General features: G+C 46.2%; 1 pseudogene; it reads left to right on the top strand.

Moving 5' to 3' along the window:
* Positions 1–9,248: 9,248 nt before the first annotated feature.
* LOC128122575 (guanine nucleotide-binding protein G(I)/G(S)/G(T) subunit beta-1-like) lies at positions 9,249–10,843 on the top strand (annotated as a pseudogene).
* Positions 10,844–16,342: the final 5,499 nt, after the last annotated feature.

The raw sequence follows: 16,342 nt of genomic DNA on the forward strand, positions 1-16,342 counted from the left end.
CTGGAGGCGGTGCAGGGGCTAGAGCCGGGTGAGCAGAAGAGGAGGATGTGGTGGTAGGAGATATGGGAGCTTGTCCCACAAAGGAAGTGGACTGGGGTCAGCGTCTTCTTCTTTGGTCTGTACACACCTTTCCACAGTCCTTCCTCATCTACTTGAAGACTCAGTTGAATCCTTCACCTCTGGAAGTCTCAACTGTTTCATTTGTAAAAAAAAAAGGTTGAGCGAAGCCCCTTGCCTTGAGAGCTAGTTGTAAGGATTCAGTGGGACAAGGTACAAAAATCTGTCACCAAGGAAGCACAGGACACATGTATGGTGGCCTCATTATTTCTGTCCCACGGGGAGCCAGGCAGAAATAGCCTGTGACTTTAGCTATTCAGGAAGATCTTGAGTTTGAGGCCTACCTGGGTTACATTGCAAGGCTTTATAAAAACAAAACAACAACAACTAAAAAAAGGGATGGTAATGACTTCTTGTCTATTTGTTTCTTCTTTTCAAAAAATTTGCTTTGTTTTGTTTTCTCAAGACAGGGTTTCACTGTGTAGCCTGTCCTGTCCTGGAACTCACTCTGTAGACCAGGCTGGCCTCAAACACATAGAGATCCACCTACCTCTGCCTCTCCAGTGCTGGGATTAAAGGCATGTGCTATTATCACCCAGCTCTCAAATTTTGTTTATTCAACTTTTTCTGTTTCTCAGAGTGGACTTAAGCAATCCATCTCTGGCCTCAGATGACTGTATGAACCTAAACAATCTCATTTTCTTTTTATTTAATTTCAGTTTTATGTATATGAGTATTTTGCCTGCACGTACATTTGTGAACTACTTCTGTGCCTGATGTCTGAAAAAAGCCAGAAGAGGGCATTAGATCCTCCAAGACTGAAGTTACAGGTGGTTGTGAGCTGCCATGTGGGTGCTGGGAATCAAACCTAGGTCTTCTGGAAGCAGCCAGTGCTCTTAACCACTGAGCCATCTCTTCTGCTCTTGGTTTTTTGTTTTTTGTTTTTTTTTTTGGTGTGTGTGTGTGTGTGTGTGTGTGTGTGTGTGTGTGTGTGTGTTTGAGACAGGGTCTCACAATGTAGACCGGGCTGGCCTTGAACTCACAGAGCTCCGCCTGCCTCTGCCTCCCAGAGTGCTGGGATTAAAGGCGTGCGCCACCACTGCCCGGCGAATCGTTTATTTTTAAGATTTATTTTTATTTTATGTATATAAGTGTTTTGCCTGCATGTATGTCTGCACACCATGCTCATGCTGTGCCGGAAGAAGCCCGAAGAAAGTATCAGATCCCCTGGAACTGGAGTTATATAAGGCTGCTAGCATCCCTGTGGGCGCTGTGAACTGAACCCGGGTCCTCTAGAAGAGCAATCAGTGCTCTTAACTGTTGAGTCGTCTCTCCAGCCCCTGCAATCATTTTGGATGCCTGAATTCCTTCAGCCCTTGCTTCCTTAGGCCCTTGTGGCAGAGAGCGTATGGATTCACAGTTTCAGGACTAAGCCCCGGATTGTGCCCTTGAAGAATTCACCCATGCCTGGTAGCATGTGGCCACGTCACAGAGAGATGAGGGTTACAGGAAATACTTCGGCACCTCACAAGGACACCTGACCACCGTGCCACAGGGAGCGAGGTGTCTAATCCGGGGCCTCTGTTGAATCTCCTGCCCAAAACACTGTAGACACGTGGGAAATGGAGAAAAATTAGGTGCCACTCAAAAATAAATGACAGAATCTTGGAGGAACCCCTGTCATCTGTGAGACAGGGGAGCTGGATAGAGATCAGCCATGAGGAATTTATCTCTTAAACGAGAGGGTGCCTGAAAAAAGAAAGTACTTTGAACCTTCCCCATCTGTCCCAGCTGTTTGCCTCTGACTCATAAACAATTACATGGTCATTAATATTTCCCATTGCTTCTGTTGGCTTGTTTAATGATTTAACAATATTTTCAGTGCGGAAGGCCGGAGGTAACAATGCTTGCTAATTTCAGCACCCAGGAGACAGAGACAGGATTCCTACAAGTTTGAGGTTAATCTGAGCTGCAAGTCAGTTCCTGGCCGGCCTGAGCTACATAGTGAGTTCCTGGCCAGCATAGTGAGTTCCTGGCCAGCCTGAACTACATAGTGAGTTCCTGGCCAGCCTGAGCTACATAGTGAGTTCCCACCCAGTTAGGGTTATGTAGTGTGATCTTGTCTCAAAGTAAACACAAAACAAAATTTCCATAGTGAAGGAAATTTCCACAGAAGGGAGGGCAGTGGGGAAGCAGATCAGTTTGAACAAGGCATCAAGACACAAATATATGAAAATATCATGACTAAAAGCATTACTTACTGGGTAGTGCTGAAGCACGCCTTTAGTCCCAGCACTCAGGAGACAGAGGCAGGCAGATATCTGTGAGTTCGAGGCCAGTCTGGTCTATAATTCGAGTTCCAGGATGGCCAGAGCTGTTGTACACAGAACCCTGTCTCAAAAAACAAACAGAAATACAAACAAACCCATTACTTGATATATCAACTTAAAAATTTTTTAAATGTGTTTCCATGGTGCTTCTGATATTTTCTGTCCTTTTCTAATTTTTATTCTTTTGCGCTCCTGGGGGCCCATTTTAAAGCCGAAACAGCCGTTATTTTTAAATGCTGTACATTATCCTTTAGCGGGTCACTCTGTCCTTCTCTGAGAAGCCTCGGACTGGCTGTGCTGTCTGCAGCCTCCTCCGAGGGGTTCTGTACAGATGCCTGAACAACTGGACCTTGTGAGCTGCCGTAAGGAGGGAGCTACTTGCTCTGACTCCTCCGCCCTCCCTGTGTTGACATCCTTTGACATGCCAGTTTGCAGCCCCTCCTGCTAGAAGCAGAATACACCTCTACCACTTGGGCAGAACGGAATGTGGGCGGAACCAACCGGATCTCAGTACCAGTACACATAAAACAAAAATAAATCATGGTGGTATTGTGTTCCCCAAAATATTGTGTATCCTAATAAACTTATCTGGGGTCAGGAACAGAAAAGCCACAATATTAAACATAGAGGTTAGGCAGTGGTAGCACACGCCTTTAATCCTAGCATTCCAGAGACAGAAATCCCTCTGGATCTCTGTGAGTTCAAGGCTGCATTGGAAACAGCCAGGCATGGTGACTCACGCCTTTAATCCCAGAAAGCAGCCTTTAATCCCAGGGAGTGGTGGTAGAAAGCAGAAAGGTTTATAAGGCGTTGAGGACCAGAAACTAGAAGCATTTGCCTGGTTAAGATTTGGTTGGTTAAGCATTCAGGCTTCCAGCAGCAGTTCAGCTGAGAGCCATTGGGATGAGGACACAGAAGCCTCCAGTCTGAGGAAACAGGACCAGCTGAGGATCCGACGAGGTGAGGTAGCTGTGGCTTGTTCTGTCTCTCTGATCTACCAGCATTCACCCCAATAACTGGCCTCGGGTTTGATTTTATTAATAAGACTCTCTAAAATTCCTGCTACAATAAATCTTAATCTTTTTTCAAAAATGAAGCACTGTATGGTGCCTTGTGTCTCTGTCATTGTCACCAGAGGAACATGCTGGGCCACCCACTGGTTTAAAAAAAAAAAGGTGTAAGACACAAGGAAAAATCCCTGGGCCAGTCTACATCAGCTGCCCTCTAGCCAACTCTTCCATGTGTGAGTGAAATAAATGCTTATATTCATATGTCATGAACACTATGAGTTTTTATTTTATTAAAAATATTCTGTGTGTGTGTGTGTGTGTGTATGGGTAAGAGTGCAAGTGTTCCACTGTACACTTGTGGAGAGGTCACATGGCAACCTCTGATGGGGTGTGGGGGTGTGGGTAAGAGTGCCAGTGTTCCACTGCACACTTGTGGAGGTCACATGACAACCTCTGATGGGGTGTGGGGGTGTGGGTAACAGTGCAAGTGTTCCACTGCACACTTGTGGAGGTCACATGGCGACCTCTGATGTCAGTCCTTGCTGCTGGCCTTGTTTGAGGCAGGGCCTCTTCCTTGTCACCACACATACCGGGCTAGCACGGACCTGTCTTCACTTCCCACTTGCTGTAGGAGCACCGGGGTCACAGGGGCATACTGCCACATCTGGCTGGGGTCACAGGGGCACACTGCCACATCTGGCTGGGGTCACAGGGGCACACTGCCACATCTGGCTGGGGTCACAGGGGCACACTGCCACATCTGACTGGGGTCACAGGGGCACACTGCCACATCTGGCTTTTATGTGGGTTCTAGGATTTGAACTCAGGTCCTGACATTTGCCCAGCAAGCCCGTTACCCACTGAGCCATCTCTCCAGCCCAGGCTTTTTTGTTGTTTGTTTGGTTTTGTTTATTTTTTGAGACATGGTCTCATATGGGAAAAGAGTGACAACTGATTTACTATGTAGCTGACTATGACCTTGAATTCTTTAAAAAAAATAAAATGCTTTACTTACCTCACATTTCTCTTGTGAAGATTTTATTTAAAGAGCATTTAAAAAGTAAGTCTTGAAGAAAGTATTCTTTTTCTTCCTGTAAAATCTTTCCATCTTGCCGGTAACAAACCACACTGCTGTAAAGCTTGGTTTAATCATTAACAGGCCTAATTTTGCTTCTGTCAGCAACGAAACTGCTAACCCTGATCAGAAGGACTGGAACTTAAAGGGAATTTCTCTCATCGCTTAGTCATCGCACACTGTCGCTGACGAAATAAGGTCTGGTGTATGACAGCCGGCATCCACGTAACTGCAGACAGCCACGGCCGTCTTCCGACCTCGCAGTGACTTGTTTGGAATATTAATTATTTAGGTGCCAACTCCAACAATGGTGCTGTCAAAGCTAGCAGTAAGACAGCATGGCCACAAAGTTATCAGCAGTAAGACAGCGTGGCCACAAAGTTAGCAGCAGTAAGACAGCATGGCCACAAAGTTAGCAGCAGTAAGACAGCATGGCCACAAAGTTAGCAGCAGTAAGACAGCGTGGCCACTAGGGTTTTTTTTTTATTTTTTTTTATTGTTTTTGAGACAGGGTCTCTACTATGTGGAACAAGCCAGCAAGGAGGAACTCACAGAGATCTACTTATCTCTCCCTCCCAAGTGCTGATTTTAAAGGCATGCACCAACAGGCTCGGCTCATGTTATTAATTGTGTGTGTGTGTGTGTGTGTGTGTGTGTGTGGTGTGTGTGTGTGCGTGTGTGTGTGCGTGTGTGTGTGTGTGTGTGTGTGTGTGTGTGTGTGTGTGTGTGTGTGTGTAGATCAGAAGACAACCTTGTATGTCATCTTCAGGAACATTGTTCACCTCCTTTGAGACAAGATCTCTTACTGGCTTGCGGCTCATTACTTAGACTAGGCTAGATCAGATGGCCAGTGACCCTCAGGGATAAACTTCCTCAAGCCTGGGATTATAAATGCAAACCACCATGCCCAGCATTTTAACGTGGGTTCTGGGGACTGAATGCATGTCTTAAGTACTTTATGCACTGAGCCATCTCTGCAGCCCCTCCATTATATTATTTCTCTCTCTCTCTCTTTTCCTTCCTCACTCTCCCCTTCCTACCCGTGTCCATGTCTGTGTCCGTGTGTGTGTGTGTGTGTGTGTGTGTGTGTGTGTGTGTGTGAGAGGGGGGGGGGGGTAGACCCAGGCCTCATATGTGTTAGGCATGCTTAGCCACTGAATCACACTGCTAGCCTTATTATCTCAAGCCACTCTCTATGGATGACATAACATTAATAAGGCATTAGTGAAACATTATAGAGATTTGGAAACATTTCCTCAAACATAGGAGAGATCACAACATCCAAAAGTGAACTCTGGAAAAATAATTCCTGTAGGATTCGGGAAACAGTTTCAGGAAGGACTTTGGTGAACGTGCTAGAATTCTGAAGGCAGAGCGGGAAAGAACAGGCAGAGGTGAAAGGCTCTGGCCTGTGGTTGGAGAAGGATGGACTTCATGAAAAACTAATACACAAAAAGAGATGGAAGTGTGGGTTGGAGAGATGGCTCAGCCGTTAAGAGCACTGGCTGCTCTTCCAGAGAACCTAGGTTCAATTCCCAGCACCCACATGGCAGCTCACAACTGTCTATAACTCAAGTTCCATGGGATCCTACACTCTTACACAGGCACACATGCAGGCAAAATAGCAACGCACATAAAAACAAACAAACAGCTGGGCGGTGGTGACGCACGCCTTTAATCCCAGCACTCGGGAGGCAGAGCCAGGCGGATCTTTGTGAGTTCGAGGCCAGCCTGGTCTACAAAGCGAGTTCCAGGAAAGGCGCAAAGCTACACAGAGAAACCCTGTCTCGAAAAACCAAAAACAAACAAATAACAAGAGGGAGAGACATACGCTCACATGGATGGATCAAAGAACAGGCTTGAGACTGAGAAGTGAGCGAGGAAGGACAAATTCACGAAAACTTTCAAATCTAGAGGTAAAGGACTAAAAGTTTACAACAAAGAAGCAACAAAAAGAAAAAAAAAAAAGCTGCACGTAGCCAAGTGCAGGGGCACAGGTAATTCCAGCACCCAAAGAGCAGAAGTTCATGGCCAGCATGGTCTACACAGCAAGTTCATGGTCAGCTTGGGCTACACAGAGACACTGTCTCAAAAACAAACAGAGAAAGCCAAAGAAGTTGGAAGTATGCAAAGTCAGAAAGGCTACTTAGGGGGCTGGGAGTACAGCTCCCTAAAGACAGCTCACAGAGAACGCGTAAAAAACCCTGGGAAATAAACGACACAAGACAAAGGGTAGTGTCTAAAGCTACGTCAACAGCAAAATATCTGTGACTCAATTATTATGTGCGTGTCTGAGTTTACCAGAGTCTGGAGTCACGTAACGGTGAGAGAGACCAGAACTCATTTCTGAGAAGGCTTGGGTTTGGGAACATCTCTGTGTTTCCTCTACTTGTGGGAAATGATCTTAACTCAGCAAGAGATGAAATGAAGTCAAACCCTCCAAATGGGGAAGTCTTGCCATAAGCTTAAATAATTTTTATAAACCTGGTTACAAAACTAGATTTTAATTTCCCACTTAAAAATATTTTAAAAGGGGGCTGGAGAGATGGCTTAGTGTTTAAGAGAATGTGCTGCTCTGCTCTTGTGGAGGATCTGGGTTCTGTTTCCAGCACCCACATGATGGATTGCAGCTCTCCACAATGCCAGTTCCAAAGGATCTGACCCTCTCTTCTGACCTCCAAAGGCACCAGGCATTCACATATATACATGCAGGCAAAATATGCATGCACATAGGATAGATAAACCTAATACATATATATTTTTTAATTTAAAGGACTGAAGAGATAACTTATTTGTAAAATGTTTGCCTTGCAAGCATGACTTGAGTTTTAGCTCCAGAATCCATATAAAAAGAGCTGGACTTGGGGCTGGAGAGATGGCTCAGTGGTTTAAGAGCGTTGACTGCTCTTCCAGAAGATCTGGAAGATTCTCAGCACCCACATGGTGGCTCACAGCTGTCTGTAACTCCAGTTTCCAGGGGTCCAGTGCTATTTTCTGGCCTCCCTGAGCACCAGGCAAACATGTAGTCTTCTTCTTCTTCTTCTTCTTCTTCTTCTTCTTCTTCTTCTTCTTCTTCTTCTTCTTCTTCTTCTTCTTCTTCCTCTTCTTCCTCTTCTTCCTCTTCTTCCTCCTCCTCCTCCTCCTCCTCCTCCTCCTCCTCCTCCTCCTCCTCCTCCTCCTCCTCCTTTTCCCCTTCCTTCTCCTCCTTCTTCTTTGAGACAGGGTTTCTCTGTATAGACCCAGCTGTCCTGGAACTTGCTCTGCAGACTAGGCCGGCCTTGAACTCAGAGATACCTGCCTCTGCCTCCCAAGTGCTGGGATTAAAGGCATGTGCCACCACCTGGACTCATTTTTTAAAATTTAGATTTATTTTATACATATGAGTGTTTTGCACGCACGTTTGTATGTGCATCGTGTGCGTGCCTGAGGGAGAAGTCAGAAGAATACAGTGGGTCCTCTGGAACTTGGCATCTAGAGTTACAGACGGTTGTGAGCCACCACGTGAGTGCTGGAGAGCACCCAGGCCTCCTGGAAAAGTGACGAGTGCCCCTAGGGTCTGAGTCATCGATCCAGGCCTCACTTCCGTCTTCTCTATTCCGGGCCTGGCGTGACGAAAAGAGAGCTTCTCTGCCGTGTCTTCCCTGACTGTAGTTGGAACCCTCTGAGACCACCAGCCAGAGTAAGTCTCTCTTTCAGCTGCTTCCGCCATGAATTTCACCGTGGTGACCAAAGGTTACAGAAGTTCAGGGTGCAGTCAACGCCATGTTCTCTGCTGTGCCTCTTGGCGGTGCCAGCTTCATCCTCACCAGGGTCCTCCACTGATGGCACCATCAGTGGCTACATTTACAGCCTGTGACTTTACAGCAGAGGCAAGGGCTCTTCTGCGGCTTTCCTGAAGTGAGGAGCCTCCTTCCCCAGTACTTCTGCAAAGCTCTTTGTCCGACTCAGGTTTGGTGCCCGTGCTTGGCCTAGGTCCCTGTAGACAGGGGGTTAGAACATGTCAATCAACTTGAGACATTTAGAGATCACTTCAGAACATAAGATGTCAATAAAATCAACTATTACAAGGGAAGGAGGTAAAATGAATGGATGATGGAAAGACATCCAACGATTATTCTTTGGAGTTGTCTAAATTCCATCTCCCTACACTGTCTTGCCATAGCTAAGCTGGGCAAACCAGATGTACATGCTTAACCCAGTATGTGGCAGAGATGGTGAGTTAACCCCCCCCCCCCTTTTTTGGGCAAAGGCTCTCTACATCCTGGAAATTACTATGCAGACCAGGCTGACCTCAAACTCCACCTGCCTCTTTGCCACCATGCCCAGTTGAGCCAGCCCATTTTTTTTTTTTTTGTTCGTATGTAGCAATAGATTTTTAGTCTAAGCCATGGCCACTTAGCCAGACTGTGTTTTTCAGCTTTCCCTCCATCTAAATCGTCCCTGTGATTAAATGATGGCCTATGTCCAGGGCCAGGAAAATGGTGGACTTTGGTGGTATGCTGTAGGGAGTGAGCATGCCCTTGTCTGCTCTTCCTTCCTGTCTAGAATGGATGGCATTAAGCCCTGGAGATACTTTGGCAACAACATCCAAAGAGCTGAGGACCCTGGACAGCCTTGAGGAGCAGAGTCATTGGTACAGCTATGGGCTATTTACCTCCTTGCTATCTGGTGAGCAAGAAACAAACCCCAGAACAGGAATCACCATGTTCGCCCTGACACCTGGAGGTGGCGGCAGGCAGGCTACCAGCTCTGCAACCATGAGGACCAGATAGCGTCATGGGCACACCAGGCCTGGTGAGGGGGAGATCAGGAGAGAAACACTTCTGAATTAAGAGTATGGGTTCTGGGCTGGAGAGACTGCTCAGTGGGTAAGGGCGTCATCCACTAAGACTGAGAACCTGAGGTCAGTCCCCCAGACTGGCACAGTAGAAGGAGAGAACTGATTCCTGTAAGGTGTTTGCTGCCCCCTACACTTGTGCACGAGCACAAAGCACCTCTGTTCTGCAAGACAAATAAATAAATGTGAATTTTTAAAAGGGAAAAATGTGCCGGACGGTGGTGGCGCACGCCTTTAATCCCAGCACTCGGGAGGCAGAGCCAGGCGGATCTTTGTGAGTTCGAGGACAGCCTGGGCTACCAAGTGAGTTCCAGGAAAGGCGCAAAGCTACACAGAGAAACCCTGTCTCGAAAAACCAAAATAAAATAAAATAAAATAAAATAAAATAAAATAAAATAAAATAAAATAAAATAAAATAAAATAAAAAAATATATTATAAAAGGGCTGGAGAGGTGGCTCAGAGGTTAAGAGCACTGGCTGCTCTTCCAGAGGTTCTGAGTTCAATTCCCAGCAACCACATGGTACCTTACAACCATCTGTAATGAGATCTGGTGCCCTCTTCTGGCCTGCAGGCACACATGCAGGTAGAATACTGTATACATAAGTAAATAAAAGTCAATTCACACTAGGTGTGTGGCTCACACTTATAAAAAAAAGGGGGGGGGGGAGGAAATGTAAAAAGATCCTAGATTTTGAGGGACGTGGAAAGCACTGAGATACGACAATGAGTGAGTGTGAACAGTTGCCAAATAACTTGAGAACCAAATTAGAGATGCTGGCAAAGCAAAACAGGTTCAGCTCCCTTGTGCAAATGTCACAAACACCATAGGCCCCGTGGGAAGAGCCTGTATGTCCACCAGGAGAACATTGAGGGGTCCCTGACCAAGATTCATGCCCTGCCCTGGGGCACAGACTCTGGGCTCCTCATCATCACTCCTCAGGATGGAAACGTCATCATCTGGGACAGTGACATTACAAACAAGGCTCATGTTATCCCTCTGCACTCCTGGGGCACAGCCTGTTCATATACTCCTTCTGAGAATTATACAGCTTGGGGTGGCCTGGATAATATCTGCTCAATTTGCAATCTGAAAACTCACAAGGGGAATGTGCTTCTGAGTTGTGAGCTGGCAGGTCGTCCTGCTGCCCGTCTCTGGGTGACAATCTGATCCTCACTAGGTCTGCAGACACCTCGTGCTCTGTGGGACATCAAGATCAGCCAGCGGACAAGCACATTTACTGGACATAATGGAGATATCAAGAGTCTGTCTTTCACTCCCCCAAACCAAACTGTTCCTGGTTCTTGTGATGCTTCAGGCAAACACTGGGAATGTCCAAGAGGAGGTGTGCCCATAGACCTTTACAGGCCATGAGTCTGACATCAGGGACATCTCTCTCTTTCCCAATGGCAATGCCTTTGCCACCAGCTCAGATGACACTTACAGGCTGTCCAACTTTCATAGAGACCGGAATCTCATGACCCTACTCTGATGACAACATCATATACGGGATCACATTTAAATCCTTCATTTAGAGCAGACGTGCCAGCTGGGCGGTGGTGGCACATGTCTTTGATCCCAGCACTCAGGAGGCAGAGGCAGGAGGATCTCTGTGAGTTCGAGGCCAGCCTGGTCTACAGAGTGAGTTCCAGGACAGGCTCCAAAAGCTACACAGAGAAACCCTGTCTCGAAAAAACAAAAACAAAAACAAAACAAACAAAAAACCAACCAAACAAACAAAAACCCTAGATGTGCCAAGCATGGTGGTGCATGCCATATATATATATATATATATATATATATATATATATATATATGATTTATTTTTATTATTTTATGTGTCTTCATCTGTGCACCATATGTGTGCTTGGTGCTTGACGAGGTGGTGAATATCCATGTGGATTCTAGGAATCGAACCTGGGTCTTTTTCGAGGACAATAATAGCCCTTAACCACTGAATCAACTCTCCAGTCCAGTAGTACATGCCTTTAATCCTAACATTCAGGAGGCATAGGCAGGAGGATCTCTTTGAGTCTGAATCCAGCCTGGTCTGCATAGCAAGCTCCAGGTCAGCTAGGACTACATAGAGAGACTCTGTCTCAAACAAAACAAAACAAAAACCCAAAACAAACGAAACAAACGAACATCCCCAAACCAAAAATAAATAAATTAAATAATAGTGAGCAGACGTGATGTGTGTCTTTCACTAGTTACAAAAGCTTCAGCCTTCAACTGGATGTCTGAGATACACTCAGAACTGACAGGGCAATGGTCTTAGTGGAACACAACTATGTCAGCTGCTTGGAGGTGATTGATTGCAGCCTGGCTGTGGTGACAGGTTCTGGGACAGGTTCCTCACTATCTGGAACTAAGGCCAGCAGCAGGTGGATGCTAAGGTGACCATTCTAATCTTGAAGCGTTACAGTGATAGCATATCCCTATCCCACCCAACTAACCCCTCAGCTTCAAAATGACGAGGTCTCTTTTCTTTCACTTATTGCTGTAGCCAAGAGTTCAGTTCCCATTAAAGGAAGGCTCTGAAGTCCATGCCTTTAAGCCCAATACTCAAGAGGTAGGTAGAACACCATAAGTTCGAGGCCAGCCTGGCCTACAAAGCAAGTTCCAGGACAGCCAGAGATGTTACACAGAGAAACCTTGTCTCAAAAAACAAAACAAACAAACAAGTAAACAAAAAAATAAATTCTGAGGCATGTATCTTCCTATACATTTTAACATATTTCATTATCATTTTATTCAGCATAATTTATTGAGTATACAGTTGGGTACTGAGGTAGGCAGCAGCTAGAGTACAGCCTTCATTTTAACACCTCTGACATTAGGCTCTATCACACAGTTGGCAACATTATGTAATCTTGGTAGGTTTTCGCTACAATAGTGAGAACTTGACCAGAGTTGATCATATTGTTTACTTGTGTTTGGTTATATTTGGTTGAGATATACCTTTTGAGGTGAGATTTTTGTCTAAAATACCTTCCAAAAGCCATTAACATTAACACCCTACTAATGCAATACAGTCTCTTCAAGATGGAGTATGTTCACAAAGCTGCTCTTTCTCTCTAATAGAAACAGGATCTCATGCACCTCATGCTGGCCTGGAACTCACTATGGCCAAGGATAGTGATCACAACCTTCAACTTGTGATCCTATGTCTCTACCTCCCAAGTGTGCATGCCACTCTTCTAGTCTGCTTTCTACTGCTGTGATAAACACCATGACCAAAAGCAACTTGAGGAAGAAAGAGTTGATTTCATCTTACACTTTACAGTCCATTACCAAGAGAAGCCAAAGCAAGAACTCTAGGCAGAAGCTGAAACCGTGGAGGAATTCTGCTCACTTCCAGGCTCAACTTCAGCTGCCTTCCTTATACGGTCTAGGCCCACCTTCCCAGGGCTGACACCACCCACATCAACCAGCCATCCAGAAAATGCCCCACAGACATGCTCATAAGACAATCTGACGGAAGCAGTTTCTCAGTGAGCTTCCCCCGTTCCAGGGGACAGCTGAAGCAAACTATGAAAGTTACCATGTCTGGCTGACTGTTGATTAAGGCATACACAAAGCCAGAAACCACTGAGGTCACTTGAGGTGAGAGCTCTGCCCAACAGTGGTACCCTGATTGGGTGACGACTGGCCAACCAATTGGATCTTCATTCGTCTATAATATGTCTGTGAGTCTGTGAGAAGATAGGGTGGTCCCAAACTGAATGACGTATGACAGAAGGAGTAAGCAAAAGCCACAAGGCCGTTGAAACCAGAAGTAACAGATGTTGCAGCAAGAGAATTGTGCAAGGACCAGCAATTCAAAAACATTACAGGAGGAAGATGGGAGAATCTGGGTTCTGGGAGGGGACAAAGATGTCAAGAGATACTGCTGGGTCACAAACTGATGTTGAAAGACACTAGCAGCCACCACCGTGTCCTGAAGAAGAGAGCATGTGTGTGTGCGTGCGTGCGTGCGTGCGTGCGTGCATGCATGCACGTGCGTGTGCGTGTGCGTGTGCGTGTGCATGTGCGTGTGCGTGTGCGTGTGCGTGTGCGTGTGCGTGTGCGTGTGTGTGTGTGTGTGTGTGTGTGTGTGTGTTGATGCTGAGACCAGAAACAATTTTAACGGTAGAAAGATACAGCTTCAGAGTATCCAGTCACGGGTACCAGACCCTATCTGCTTGAGCAGACATCATGGCAGTGGGGTTGGAGTGGATGTGGAGGAGAGTTGTCACCTTCCGGCAGACAGGAAATGGAGAAAAGTTGCTGTCAACACACAGCTCACAGCTGGCTTTCTCCTTTGGCTATTTCACTTTGTCTAACTCCCGGCTGCTGCGGGATGTCCTGTATGCTGTAAATGTATGTTGCTATGATTGATGGATAAATAAAACACTGATTGGCCAGTAGCCAGGCAGGAAGTATAGGCGGGACTAGCAGAGAGGAGAACTGGGGGAACAGGAAGGCAGAGGGGAGGGAGGAGATGCTGCCAGCCGCCACAATGAGGAGCGGGATGTAAAGTACCGGTAAGCCATGAACCACATGGCAAAGTATAGATTAATAGAAATGGGTTAATTTAAGATAAAAGAACTAGATAACAAGAAGCCTGCCACGGCCGTACAGTTTGTAATAAATATAAATCTCTGTGTGTTTACTCAGTTGGGTCTGAGTGGCTGTGGGACTGGCGGGTGAGAGAGATTTGTCCTGACTGTGGGCCAGGCGGGACTGGAGAAAACTTCAGCTACACCAGGCTCATGGGATGGTGCTCCCTCCCCCATGTATTCTCTCTGGGAGACGTTCACATTCCAAACCAAGGGAAAGGCCTGGGGAGACAGCTCAGGGAACAAAGCTGCCCATCTGCCAAGCCTACCACCCGACTTAGATCTGAGGACCCATGCTGTGCAAGGAGAGAACCAACTCCCAAGAGTCGTCCTCAAAGAAATAAAGAGTGCTCACACTCAGAGTGCTCCTCACCAATCCAGTTGATAATAAAGATCAACCACCATCATCGGTCCCATGGACAGAGGAGCCAAGAGTGTGTCACATATAATCTACAACATAACCGTAAGATGGGTGGGAAAGTGTGTGTGTGGTAATCCAGAGGCTTTCATTATCATTTGAGACCTGTGCCATGTACCCCAGGCTGATTCCAAACATGTTATACAACTGCGGATGACCTTGACATTCTGATCCTCCTGAGTCCACCTCTAGCATGCTGGGATTACAAGTCTGTGACGCCATTGCTAGTATAGGAGATTGAACCCAGGGCTTTGTGCGTGCTGAGCAAACACTCTGTCAACTGCTCACATCCCAGCCATTATTACATTTGCCTCATCCTGTTGTGGTGGCACTAGGACTAGAACCCAGGGCTTCATACATACAGGGCAAGTGCTGTACCACGAAGCCACACTCCCGGTCTCACTGTTTTCGTGGATAAGATAACATAAAATGTTAAAAGATCACATCATCTATAAGACTGAGGGGAACTGGGGAGATGGCTCAGAGGTTAAGAGCACTTGCTCTTCCAGAGGACCTGAGTTCCATTCCCAGCACATTGGAGTCACCCCAGGTGGCTCACAGCTGTCTATCACACCAGAGGACCCAACACACTCTTTTGGCCTCTCTGGCACCGGGAATGAAAGTAGTACACGGACATATATGCCAAAACACACATACACGTAAAGTAAAAATAAAAGCCTTTTTTAAAAAAAGCCTGAAAGAGAAAACTCTGGAAGAATATTTACTGCAGGATTTGGAAGAAATTTTCAGGAAGTTCTTGGGGTGAGATCATTAGAACTCTGGAGGTCGGGGAAAGGAGAGGCAGAGATGGAAAGGCTCTGGCCTGCGGTTGGAAGGGGAAGAGGGATTGTGTGAGAACATGCACACGGAGAACAAAGTCTACATTAGGACCAGAGAGGAGGACCGACGCCGGGAAGAGTCAGTGAAGGAGAGCAAAGAAAACTCAAGATTCAGAGGAGGAAAACCAGAAATTTAGGTTCAGAAACAAAGGCCCAGTCCCTGGAGCTCAGCTTATGGGTTGTTGGCCTACCACGCCAAAGCCCAGACTTCAGTCCCCAACACTTATAAATCAAGCATGGTACATGCCCATGGCCTCATGACTAGGGAGGTGAAGATGCGTCATATGCCTGCCTGGTGCCTGGAGAGGCCAGAGAAAGCATCAGATCCCCCGGAACCGGAATTACAGATGGTTGTGAGCCACCATGTGGGTGCTGGGAATCGAACCCAGGTCCTGTGGAAGAGAAGCCAGTGCTCTTAACTACTGAGCCATCTCGCCAGCCCTAATATGAATTTCTTAGACCTAGTTTGGTGGCCCACAACCATAAACCCAGCACTTTGGAGGCCAAGGCAAGAGGTTTGCCGAAAGTTTGAGACTAGCCTGAACTATATAATGAGTTCTAGGCCTTTCAGGGAAAGACCCTCTCTTAGATTTTTTTTTCTTTATGGTTTATTATTAATAAATGTTTGTCTGTATACCTATACATTTTAATTTTTTAAAACAGTGTGTAGTGAACATAGATTTATTAGGAAGAGTAAAGAAGGAATCCTAAGGGTAAGAGGGTCTCCAAGACAGAAATACTAGGCTGTGAAATGGTTCAGGGGGTAAAGGTTCCTGCCACCACCTGATGACCTGAGTTGATGCCCAGGACTGACATGATGGAAGGAAAGAACAGGTTCCTGCAAGTTTTGTCTGACTTCCACACATGTGCTGTGGTGTGTAGGTATCTCCTACCCCAACATACATCAGAATACACTAAATGAATGAATAAGTACAATAAAACATTTAAAAAATAATTTATTGTATATTTTTTCATACAGTACATCCTGACTGCAGACTCCCCTCCCTCCCCTCCTCACATCCCACTCCACCTCCTCTCTCCTTTAGAGTCACTGCTCTTCCATCCCCTTCTGAGAAAAACAGGCCTCCCAGGGATATATCAACCGAACTCGGCATAACAAGACGCAATAAGACTAGGCATGTATCCTCATATCAAGGCTGACATGGTAATCCAGTA

This window comes from Peromyscus californicus, unplaced genomic scaffold, assembly GCF_007827085.1.
Source record: "Peromyscus californicus insignis strain IS unplaced genomic scaffold, ASM782708v3 Scaffold_3__1_contigs__length_106647218, whole genome shotgun sequence".
In the NCBI taxonomy this organism is placed as follows: Eukaryota; Metazoa; Chordata; class Mammalia; order Rodentia; family Cricetidae; genus Peromyscus; species Peromyscus californicus.